The 12,735-nt window shown below is 41.2% G+C and overlaps 1 long non-coding RNA gene across 1 annotated transcript; it reads right to left on the bottom strand.

Annotated features, from left to right (window-relative positions):
- Positions 1 to 303: 303 nt before the first annotated feature.
- On the bottom strand, positions 304 to 12,179 carry LOC108388605 (uncharacterized). Its single transcript, XR_001851121.3, has 3 exons — positions 11,892 to 12,179; positions 2,830 to 3,017; positions 304 to 1,224 (listed from the first exon to the last, which is right to left on the bottom strand). It is a non-coding gene; the product is annotated as an uncharacterized lncRNA (long non-coding RNA).
- Positions 12,180 to 12,735: the final 556 nt, after the last annotated feature.

Genomic DNA, 12,735 nt, shown 5'->3' on the forward strand with positions numbered 1-12,735 from the left:
CTTTCAGAAAGTACCATGTGATTGTGTAGTCACTGTTTTAAAGGATGTTGGTTAAAAAGGCATGTGCACTTTTCATATGATCTTTGGTGAAGGTGACTTTTCTCCAAAAAGATAATCAAATTATTTTAAAAGGTGTGTCAGGTTGGTGGTGGTTGAGGCATACAAAGAAAGAAAAACTCATTGAGTTTGATGATTTCTTATTTTATATGCTTTAAACAAAAAGGCTTCACATATTTGTCTGTCAGATTATTACTTTAAAAAATAAAAAGTTCCCACAAAAAATGTCAGGCTACAGTATGCATCTGAAAGCAAAAGCCATTTATTTTCCTATTATTATGAGGGACAGGTTCAGAATGCCTTTGACAGTCTTAACACCGGTTGGGTAATTCTGTAACCCTTTACCAGATATTCATCACACTCTTACATGAAAAAATACTAGAAAAATTGTTTTATGCAAGTTTGTTTCATTCTCTGTTTATACTGTCCAATCAAGGCACATGTATTCATGAATTCAACAAATATTTATAGAATGCCTATAATGTGTATGCTGGCCTCTGGGAACACAGTAGTGAAAGACAAACTTACTGCCCTCAGGGAGCTTACAATTTTGGGAAAGGTGGGGAGAAAAAACATTGAGTAAACATATGCTTTGCTGGGTGGGCAGAAGGAGGGTGAAGGGGCTAGGGAGCTCGGAGTACGGGGGTGGGTGTATTATTTCATGTAGTTCGGGGAAGAGTTCCAGAAGGGTGTTTATATAATTATTTTATTGCTAAAAAAGAAGAAAAAGCTCTTTGGAGCAGAGAGGAACAAAAGGGAGGAAAGCTATAAAGGTCAAGAAGATAGGCATTTGTCCAGACTTCTTAGCCTCAGTGGAAATCTGAACACGAAAGAAGGTACTAGATAGACAGAAAACAGGGGAGCGGGTTCTCAGAGTTTAGGATTGACCTCTCCTTTTAAAAGGCTGTGCTCTTTCACTTTCCTGAGTTTTTGGGGTTTCTGATTTCTCCCACCAAGAGGGACTTCTGGAAAAACAGCCTCTCCCTCTTGTTAGAGCAAGAGGAACAGAAGGGGATGGGAATCAGGGGTAAGCAACTGGGGTGCTTGGCATGGACCACCATGCTTTGCAGGATTGCAAGCAACTGGAGAGAAGACCCTGCAGACATCCCAGCTTGGACAACTGGTTCCCCAAGTCTCTCTTCCCTGGTAAAGAAAATGCCTGAGAATCTGGAGAAAAAGAAAAGCAATTCTATTAGGAGTATACTATTATTTCCATGGGACCCAAAATCTGAGAGATTTAAAGAGAGATTGAGGGTGGGTAAACTTAGTTCTGATTATGAAGTATAAAGATTAGAAGCTGGGGTGTTTCTGATTATAGTGTTAGAAAACTTAAAATACCTTCAAAACCACAATGAGATATTACCTCACACTAGTCAGAATGGCTAGTACCAACAAGACAAGAAATAACAAGTGTTGGCAAGGATGTAGAGCACAGAGAACCCGTGTACACAGCTAATGGGATTGCACATTGGTGCAGCTACTATGGAAAACAGTATAGAAGTTTCTTAAAAAACTAAAACTAGAAATGCCATACACCCAGCAATTCCATTTCTGCATATTTACCCAAAAGAAATGAAAACACTAATTCAAAAATACTCTGCCCCTCTGTTTATTGCAACATTATCTACAATGACCAAAATATGGAAGCAACCTAAGTGTCCATCACTAGATGAATGGATAAAGAAGAGGTGGTACATACACAAAGTGGAATATTACTCAGCCACAAAAAATGAATGAATGTTGCCATTTACAACAAGATGGCTGGACCTAGAGGGTATTATGCTCAGTGAAATAAGTCAGAACAGTGAAAAACAAATATCATGATTTCATTTACAACTAGAATTAAAAAAAAAAAAACAAAGAAAACCAGAAACAGACTCATAATTGTGAGAACAAACTGGTGGTTGTAGTTTGATTGAGGGGAGAGGGGTGGTTGGATGGGTGAAATAGGTGATAAGGATCAAGGGGTACAAACTTCCAGTCATAAAATAAGTAAGTCATGGGGATGAAAAGTACATGATTAGGAAATATAGTCAATAATGTAATAACTTTGTATGGTGACAGATAGTAACTACACTTAACTGTGGTGAGGATTTTGTAAAGTATATTAAATATTGAATCACTATGTTGTAAACCTGAAACTAACATATACTGTATGTCAACTATACATCAATTAAAAATAAAAATAAAATAAGCAAGTGAAATAGAATTGAGATTCTAGAAATAGATGCTAAAGTATATATCCGTTTAATCTGTGACAAACTAAGTGTAACAAAATAATATGAACAATGTATTAGTGGAGATAATTGGAAAGAATATGGAAAGAATAAGTAGATTCACATTTCATACCATATGGGGCAATGAATTCTAGTTGATTAAAATGTTAAAATACTTTTATAACTAGGAGAAAATACTAAAGCATACCTGCCCTGAGCTCCTGTTATGACATAAACCAATAGTAGATAATTGAGGGCAGATGGATGGGTAAATAGAAGTTGTTTTTTAAATTTTTGTTGGGCAAATAGCAAAGAAAAAAGGAAAGTGACAGGGCAGGGAAAATCGTGATGAATACGATTTTAAAAAATAAGAAAAGTTAAGTAGCTGGAGATTTGTAACAGAATTTCCCAGTGATTTGTAAATGTGAGATACACCTGATGCCATTTGATCAATATTTTTTTAATTTAGGGGGAACATTTATGCAGTTTGGCCTCCCCTTAGGCCTTGTGAAAGAAGAGCACCCTTTGCAAACTGAAAGTCAGATGACTCACATACCTTGTCCAACTGCTCTGCTTCCTCTAGCTTGTAAATAATGATCTCTATTGAATACTGAGTTTAGAGCACCATATTTTGCAGAGAATCTTGAGGCAAAGTCTTTTCCATTAAGTAGATCTGTTTCAGGAGGCAGCAAGCAACACGCAGGTCTGAGCTGCTTTCAGGAATAAATTGGCTTTTTCAATCTCCTGTTCAATTAAACAAAATAAACACACTGAATAAAAACATATTTGCTGGGTGGGATTTTGAGTTGGATTTCAATCTACTTTTAATTCCCCTTCTTGAATTGCAATTCTTCTGTGGGTGTAATCTCCTTGCTGGAAGTTTGGGGGATGCAAAGTCTGGGCTGCATGCTGCATACTTCACTTACGCTGTCTGTGTTACTAGTTCGTTACCCTTGGTTATGCTGCACAGGTGATGACTCCCCACCCTTGGGAGTTTAGCTTTGATGCTTGACCCTCTGGAACCAGCCATGAGCTCACTGAGAAAGGAAGGTCTTTTTTGCTTTAGGAGGCACACTAACATCAGCTCTTTTTCCTTTGATCGATGGCATCATCTTTAATGTGACACCTATTAAAATTTCCTAACTTCTTGGTTGAAGGCAGTTAAAAATGACCTCTTCTTACCCACTGAGAAGGAATCCTCTATGAAACAATGTATCTAACATCAACTATTGGATAAAGTTTATCCAATTTTCTTCTTTCTCTTTCTCTTTCTCTTCTTTATCTTTGATCCACTGTACTGAGCTTTACCTCAAGTTTATAAACCTGGTTGGAATGGAATTTGAACTGATTTGACATCAGGATCAGATTGCATGGATAATAGTCCTTGTAGAAATAACCTATGGATAGGCTTTTTTGTCTATGTCTCTCTCCACATATACACACATATTCTACAATATACCAATACATGTGTATTAGATACACACAACACACATATATATATACAATTTATCTCCAATATACTACAATATTCAAAATTACAGTTTAAATTCTGTACATTGGCACAACCAAACAATAGTCCCTTATAAATTTTCCATGCCTGCTTTAATGACTTTAACAGTAATGTACTTGAATTTTAACATTAGTCAATCTCTGCATTTAATTGTAATGCAATGTCTTAAAATAGGTTGAAATCATAATTACCATTTTTGTATGTCAGAAAGGGTCAAGTATTAGTAATTTGATGTGGTACAACCTAGTACATCCACTCATTCCACAAATGTGCCTGGAGTGTGTGTTAGCCTGCCATGAGAGATTAAAAAATGAGAATGAGAGGCTCCTTCTTGGAGCTCTGAATCTAGACACCACAATTTGAGTACCACGAAGAGAGTGATTTGTCCCTAGGAGGGGAAGAGCAGCATGCTGGTTTGGAGGAACAGACTATGATTTCAGTGGTAGTTCGCTACCTCATCGCAGTGCCTGAAAGCCCACAGAATCCCATGAGAAAGCCCATCCCCAAGACCTTCGGCTCCCCAGTGCCTCCTGAGTCAAGTTCAAAGCCCTTAGTCTGGCATTCAAAGTACCTGTCTATCACTATGCGGTATGTCTGAAACCAATATAGCATTGTGTATCACCTTTATTCCAGCAACAACAAAAAATAGTACCTATCCGACATTCCTTCTTTTCCCTTAGGTTTATACCTTTTTCTGCTCTTCCTTCCTCCTGGAATGTTCTTTCCTCTCACTTGAAAGGCAGTCAGTGTAGTGGTTAAAGACATGGATGCTAGACTCATATTGTCTAGGTTCAAACCGATATTTTGAGCTGTGCAACCTCTGGAAAGTTGCTTGATCTCTGGGTACCTCAAAGCCCCAACCCTCTAATCTGATCTCCTGTAAAAGAGGGATAATATTGGTGTCACCTCATAGGACTGTGCATTTTAAATACTTTATTACAGCACTAGAACAGAGGCTGATGCAGAGTAAACACTCAATAAGTGCTGTTTGTTATTACTACTTCTGTATGTCCAATTCTTAAAGCCTCCAGGCAAGGGCCACCTCTCCCCAAGGCCTCTGTCAGTGTCCCTAGTAGCAAGTTCTCTTTCCTGTCTCCTGTTTGCCCCAGCACATCTGTAACTGTTGTATGACACTTTTAATTTTTATTAGCACCTATGTCATATCTCCTCTACTAATCTGTGAATTTTGGTGTGCAATACAGCAGTGCAGTTCTGAGCTACTGCAGACTCCACAGATACAGGGAACAGTCCTCAACAAAACTGCCCTCACTTCGGCTTCACACACCAACTGTGCTGCAGGAGGTCCCTGGCCACTGTCACTTCTGACCAACCGGTTACAAATTTAGGGGTTCCCAGCACCCCCTCATAATTCGCTGGAAGGACTCACAACACTCAGGACAGCGCTGTTCTTATGATTACAGTTTTATTACAAAGATTATAAATCAGGGCCAAATGCAGAGACACACAGGGCCAGGGTCTCAAACACAGAGCCTCGTGCCCTCTCAGTGTGGATTTAGGAGATGTCACCCTCTAACCACATTGCTACGTTCACAACCTGGAAGCTCACCTGAGCTTTGGGTGTCCAGAATTTTTGCTGGGGTCTCATTATTCAGGCATGATTGACTGAATCACTGGTTACCTGATTGAACTCAATCTCAAGCCCCTCTTCCTTCCCTGGAGATGAGGGCCGTATCACCTGGATCAAAGCCCCAGCCCTCTAATCACATGGCTGGTTCTTTCCATCACTCCCAGCCCCTGTGAGTCCATTTGGTTGTCATAAACTCAGGTGTCCTCCAGCTTGTCTGTCCTCCACCTTGAATAACAAAGGCATTCCAATCACTTGGAAAACTCAAAGGGTTTAGAAGCCCCCTCCCACGAACTCAGGACAAAGACCAGACAAATTCTTTATTCTAAAACAAGAGCTATATCTGATTCTTTTGGAATCCGTGCCTGTGCCCAGTACAGTGCTTTGCACATAATAGGCACTCGTGTTTATAAAAAGAATAGCAAAGGTGGGCTTTAGGGAGATAACTATAGGAAGATTGTTACGTAGGATGGTTTATAGAGACCAGCTGAGACTATTATAATAGACCTGATGTTATTTCATGGACTCTTTCAATACTCTCATAGTGACACTGAAGAAATAGAAACCTCTACAAAATTAAATTGTTCTGTTGCTCCCCTCCCGCCACTATAAAGTACTGAAGTATTTTTCCATACACTGAATTTATTCAAGAAAGCCCTTCACTGGGACGTTAAAGTAGTCTTGAGTGCAAAACTTTTGTTCTCTCATTCACTTAATTGATTAAAATAAATAGCTTGTAATAGTGTTGCAGAGAGGAACTCAATATTGCCATTAGTAAAAATACTCTATTAGGATCTTTAAGACTGCTTATTATGGTGATGTGTTCACAATACCTATACACCCAATGAGATTGGGATTTTTTTCAAAATAATCCTGGAGAGGATGGTGGGTTACAAATGAAACAAGACTCTTCATGAGTTAGTGATTATTGAAACTGGTGATGAATTTCATTATACTCTGAATATAATTTTTATATCTCTTTTATAGAATATAGTTACATGATATTCTTTCCTTTTGTACATTTTTGGGAATTTTTCATGATAAAAAGTTAAAAAAATTGTGGTCTCCAAAGACCTCATACAAAGCATTATGTAATGATGTAGGGGGCCATTCCACCTTAGGAAGTGAGTCTAAAAAAGTGAGTACTCCACCCAACTGTGCGTCTAACATCCAAAGGATGATGTAAATATTGATGTTTGGATGCCAGGTGTCACTGCTGCCCCAAAGACTGCTCTCATCTAGTCTCCTCCATGCATGTGGCATCAACTTCTCTTGGCAAATCCTGTGCAAGCCATTTCTCTCACCAGAAACATTGATATTTAAGGTACTCCAGAGTTCTGATAATTGTTTCCAAATGCTTCACTTTGAGTCAAGGCAATAGAAAACCAAATCAACAAAGCTGGTTTATTCTTTGGGAGACTATGGGACTGAAGATGGAAGTCAAAAATTGCACAAGTGCCAGGATTATTGCAGGACCGTGAGACCAAGCCTCTCTGGACCATTACTAGGTGGACAAACATTACGAAATGACATAAGACATGTCAGAGGAACAAGGAATGCAATTCTTCATCACTGAAATCAAAACTGCAGTGAATCAGAGTGGTAATAAGCTTCTGGCAGTATAAAAACCCCTGGGGATGTAGATCTCAGAGCGTATGAGATTCACTTGCAGCATAAACTGAAAACTGTTGCACAGCCCAGGTATAGGTGGCTGGTGTGAAGTCTGTTTAACTAGCAGGATTGCAAATAACCAATTGGCAATAGAAAGTTCACTTTCATGAGTTTGAAAGGAATCTAAGTGATGAGCATCAACTACAGGAAGTAAAGCATCCTGGATCAGAACACAGAAGCCCCTAAACAGTATTCTTTAAAAATCTTCTTAAAATTTAACGTTTGTCCATACAGAAAACACATTATCTCATACATATGCAAGTTATAATAAAATGAACACTTCTGAGCCTACTGTCCAATTTAAAAACCAGAACATTACCAGTCACATACATCCCCTCACCTTCCTTCCCTCCCCGCACCACCAGTAACCACTATCTCGAATTTTCTGTTCACTGTTTCCTTGCTTTCTGTATCTTAATATGAATCCCTAAAAACAAGCAAAAAAACATTTTTTGGTTTTGTTTGTGTTTGAACTTTATCAAAATGGCATCATGATACCTGTACTCTTTTGGTACTTGTTTTTTTTCACTGAACACTGTTTCTAAGCTTTATTATAGCCACGTGTGGAGCTTTGTTCATTTATTTTCACAGCTGCCAAATAACCCACCATGTGAAAAGACAACCTTTAACCCTTCTGCTGTGGGCTGTTTCCATTGTTTCAGTGTAATGAGCAGTGCTGCCATGATCATTCTTGTGCAAGTTTCTCTGTGTGGAAACACTGGACACAGGCTGTGTGAATGTTCAACTTTACATGATCAACAATACAAGGTAATGTCAAATGTTCCCCAAAGTAGTTGTACCAATTTATACTCCCTGCAGCACTGTGTAAGCATTCATTCATGTACATCCTCTCTCATTTTTATGTTGTCAGACATCTGAATTTTTGCTGACCTAGTGGTTATAAAGTATCTTACTATCTCCCTTAAATTGCATTTCATTGTTACTAATGAGGCTTAACATCTTTACCTATGCTTATTTGCCATTTGTTTTTCTTCTGTTTTTTCTTATGCCTTTTATCCTTTTTTCTTCTTTCTTATAGGGTTGTCTTTTTCTTACTGATTTTGTAGGTATTCTTTATAATATAAGAACTGGAAAAACCTTGCAAAATATATCATTCATCTCCTTTATAAGACTGATGAGGAAAAGTGAAATGCAGAGAGGTAACTTGCCCAATATCATAATTTGTGTCAGTAGCAGTGCTAAGATGAGCACCTGAAGCTTTTAACCCCAGATCAAATTATTTTCTCATTATACTATGATAACCTCTTTACTAACTTGTCTCATTTTTAAGTTTTTAAAAAGTGAGCAAGTAATATATGCTCATGGTAGAAAAAGGAAAAAAAAACGAGCAAAATGAATATAGTAAAAATCATCTTTAATCCTGTCTTCCAGCTGCAGCTACTGTTTATAGTCTGCACTTCCTTTCCAGATAATAACTTAACAGGTAATCATTACGGAATGCTGACTGTGGACTGATTATTATGGAGTGCTTACTATATGCCAGGCATTGTTCTAAACACTTCATATGTCTTGGTTCTTTTGATTTTCTTCACAACCTTTTGACACCACAACAGTTTATCACCATTATCCTGAGTATGGAAGGCAGAATACTGGTCTCCCAAAGATGCCCATGTCCTAATAATCCCAGGACCCTATGGATGTGTTACGTTACACAGCAAAGGATAATTAAGGTAGCAGATGGAATTAGGTTTGCTAATGAGCTGACCTTAAAATAGGGAAAGTCTCCTGTATTATCCAGGTGGGCCCAATGTAAACACAACATCTTACATGTGAACTCAGAGACAGAAGATCCAGTGTGGGAATGATATAAGAGAAAGATTCAATCAGCCGTTACTGGCTTTAAAGTTGGAGGAAGGGGAACATGATCCAAGTAATGCAGGCAGCCTTATAGAAGCTGGAAAAGGCAAGAAGACAAATTCTCCCCTGGAGCCTCCAGAAGGAACACAGCCCTCCTGGCACCTTGACTTTAGCCCAATATGGTAGATAGAATAATGGCCACAACTATGGACACATGCTAATCTCTAGAGCCTATTGCTTTACTTGTCAAAAGGAACTTTGCTGATGTGATTAAGCATCTTGAGATGGGAGAATATCCTGGATTCTCCAGGTGGACCCAATGTAATCACAAAGATCCTTTTAAAAAGGAGGCAGGAAGGAGAGGCAGAGAGGAGACATGATGGCAAAAGCAGAGGTTGAAGCTCTGGCTTTGAAGATGCAGGAAGGGGGCCACAAGCTGAGGAATGCAGGGGCCTCTAGAAAAGGTAAGCAATTGAATTCTCTCCTTCAACCTCTCTGTAGGGAACTTCTGACCTCCAGAACCGTAAGAAAATTAATTTTTGTGTTGTTTTAAACCACTGTTTGTGGTAATCTGTTATAGCAGGATAGGGAACATACACCTCCTTTATAGTCGACCAAAGCCATACAGCTAGTTAGTGGTAGAGAAAGATTTTAATTCAAGCCATCTGGCTCCAGAGCTCATATCCTTTACCACTGTAAGATACACATAGACAGATAAGAGATTTATCTGTACTGTATTTCAATAAATATAAATCCTCCACATCATTTTAATATACATTCAGCACCACCATATTTAATAGGGCAGATAATCATCAGAGGTTTTCCATTATCGTTTTTTGGGGTAAGAGTATATAATTTTATAACTTGGCTTGCATGTTACCCAACTACACTAACATTACTTTGTTCCACTGAATGAATATACCATTATGACATTTTATTTAATGAATCCTATATTATTTGATAGGTTGTTTCTAATGTTTCAATATTCTAAAATCTTTCTCATGATACTAATAATTTGGGAAAATCTCTTAGAAATGCTAGGTCAAAGGAAGTGCATTAAAAAAAAGGCCAAATTACTTTAAGATCACACTGGAATATAATTTAAAAGACAATAAAACACAACTACATAAGGAACGTACCTACTTCTGTTTCTGCAACACTTCTGGAACTAACATTTTTCTTATCCATGGTATATGCTCGGCCTAATTGCATTTTTATTTTTGGAGGTTTTAACTATGTTATTTTTTTCTGTAGAATCATAGGTGTTGGAGTCTAGTGTACTTAGAGGTCATTTAGTTATTCAGGTATTTGGTGGGGCATGTCTGGCCAGAACCCAATGGCCTGACTCCAAGTCTAGCATCTTCTCACATCTGCTGCAATTGTCAAGAGGATAGCTACAGGTAGATACCATTACTGATTTTTAAAAATTCAGATCATGCCATAAATCTTTTGTCCTCATTAATCAGAAGCATATTTTAGGGGCTGCAGATGAATAATGATCTATATATCCAGGATTAAAAGAAAAACTAGCCCTTTTCTGGAATGAAGCTATTTTTATTTTCTCATTGTAAAATTTGGTAGGATTGATGGCAAATATTAACGTTCCCATCCCCTGTGTTTTATGTAGGCGTTCTTACAGCAGATAATCAGAGGTTTTCCATTATCAACTTTTTGAGTAAGAATATATGATTTTGTAACTTGGTTTGCATGTTACCCAACAGCCCTAATGTTACTTTGTCCTGGAATTTGTTGTACACAACGGTATGCAAACTCTTTCCCTCTCTCTTTGGTAAACAATGAAATAGGAAAACACACTGCCTTTTCTGACTGACCTCTACCGCTGAGGGTGGACCCCGCACGTTACATCAGCAGGCCGGCTCCATTACACTGCCCTGGGCTGTGCTCGAGCTACTGAAATATTGATTTTTACAGAGCCGGCGCATACACACACTGAAAAATCAATATTCCAGTGCACACAACAGAACAGGCGGCCCCAGACCAACTCCGAGGCCCAGCAAGCACTGCCGGCAGGCCTTGGCCGAGGAGGGGCTGGGAGGCCGGAGGAGACAATGCCCGGGGAGAGGCCCCTGCAAACCCGGGGAGGGGTCAGATAAACAACCAAGTGTGGAGAGGGAAAAGAAAGGAAAGAGGAGAGAGGAGAGAAAAGACCCTTCAGGATAAAACAGTTGGAAGGAGCAATGATTTGTCTTTCCATAGGGGGAAGTGGGGAGAAGGAGAGAGTAAATTAAGAAGAGAGGATGGGAAGAATTGTACAGGTAAGAATCTTCCCATGAAAATTTATTTTGCTTTTCTGTATCATTCGGTCACACTTATGGTGGAAATTATACAGATGATACAGATATTTTACTACACGAAGGAAAAAAACTAGGCCAATTCTGAGGTTTATTATTTTTTTTAATGCAGGCTCTTTTCTTTTTCTGGGTGACTATAAACTGGCAGATCCTACAATAACCATCAGAGTCTGCCTTTAGAATACGGGCTCTACCTTTGCAAGGCTGTTACTTTTTTTTCCTTGGGGAAAGGGAAGGGAAGGGAAGGATGACATCCTGTTCTTGTGGCTATTTATTGATTGCCTTTCTTTCCAGAAAAGCACCTTTTTTGGCGTGCTTGGGGAACCACGTTAAGAATTGATTACTGTTATCAGCCCAGGGACTTCTCGGGGAATTCTGAGCTCCCCCCGAGTGACACCTCCATCCAGATGTGGGGAGAACGGGTCCCGAGTTCCACTCTCCGGCGTCCAGTACTGAGCAGAGATCGGGGTGGAGACGGATCGGCCTTTAGGTTGGTCTTTGTAGGAGGGTTAAAAAAAAATCAACTGGCACTTTACTTTTCGTTAGCATTTTGGCCTTTTAATTTGGGGAATGGGGTAGGCAGTTAATTAAAAGGGAATACTTTTAACCCCGAAGAATTCTTGATTTTGCTTTGTCCTAGAATTCTCTTACCGGGAATCTCGCTATTAGTTCTCTCAACTCCCTGCCAGAGGAGGAAACTACCCTCCCCGGTGTCTCCATACCGTTCTCTGCCCTGCGGACAGCGTTGCCGCTTCCTCTTCCGCAGCCCAGAAGAGACTGGGGGCTCAACCTGGGCTCGCCTGGGGTCTGGTGGAAGGGGCTTCGGAGGAAGAGGGCATTTAGAGGCACCTTGCAAACCGCGGGTTCCTTAGGCCCGGCGAGGCTGGCCGGGTACAGGGGCCGGCTGCTCTCCAGAGGCGAAGGGGTACGGCGGCATGGCGGTTGGGCAAGGGCGAGGCCGGACGCCGAGCCAGGTGGCCACCTGGAGCGCCCCGCCCCTCCCAGCCCCACCCCCGGCCTGGCCGACGCGCCCCGCCCACTCCCCGCCCCCAGCCCCGCGCCGCTGGTCTATTTGCATAAGGAGGCGGCCCCAGGGCCCGCCCGGGGCGCACGTGACCCCCGGGGAGGCGGAGGGAACCTGCTGACTTGACACGAGCCGTTGTGCAGCTCTCCTTGGCGCGGAATAGCTAGAGCAGCCGTGACCTCCGACCCCGCCCGCCGGCAGCCAATAAGAGCGCAGGTCGTCTTCAAACCCAAAATTTCCACGTCGGCAAAAGTCAAGATGGAAGGGAGCAGAGCGGAGCGCGAAGGGGGGAGCCCGCCCGGGAATGCCTGGCGGCCGGCGCTGGAAGGACAGGCTGCGGAGCCCACGGCGGGCGCAGAAGGGGCCACACGGGAGGGCGTCCCGGCCGAGGGAGGCCGGAGCGCGACCACCCGCTCCGACCCCGAGGTGCCTCTGGGCACCCCGCACTTCGACAGCTGCCTTTGCACCCCGGCCCGGGGACACATCCCCGGCCCGGGGGACACTGCACCTCCGGGCCTGGCTCTGGGGGTCCGTAGGGACGG

Source organism: Manis javanica, chromosome 6 (assembly GCF_040802235.1).
Source record: "Manis javanica isolate MJ-LG chromosome 6, MJ_LKY, whole genome shotgun sequence".
Classification (NCBI taxonomy): Eukaryota; Metazoa; Chordata; class Mammalia; order Pholidota; family Manidae; genus Manis; species Manis javanica.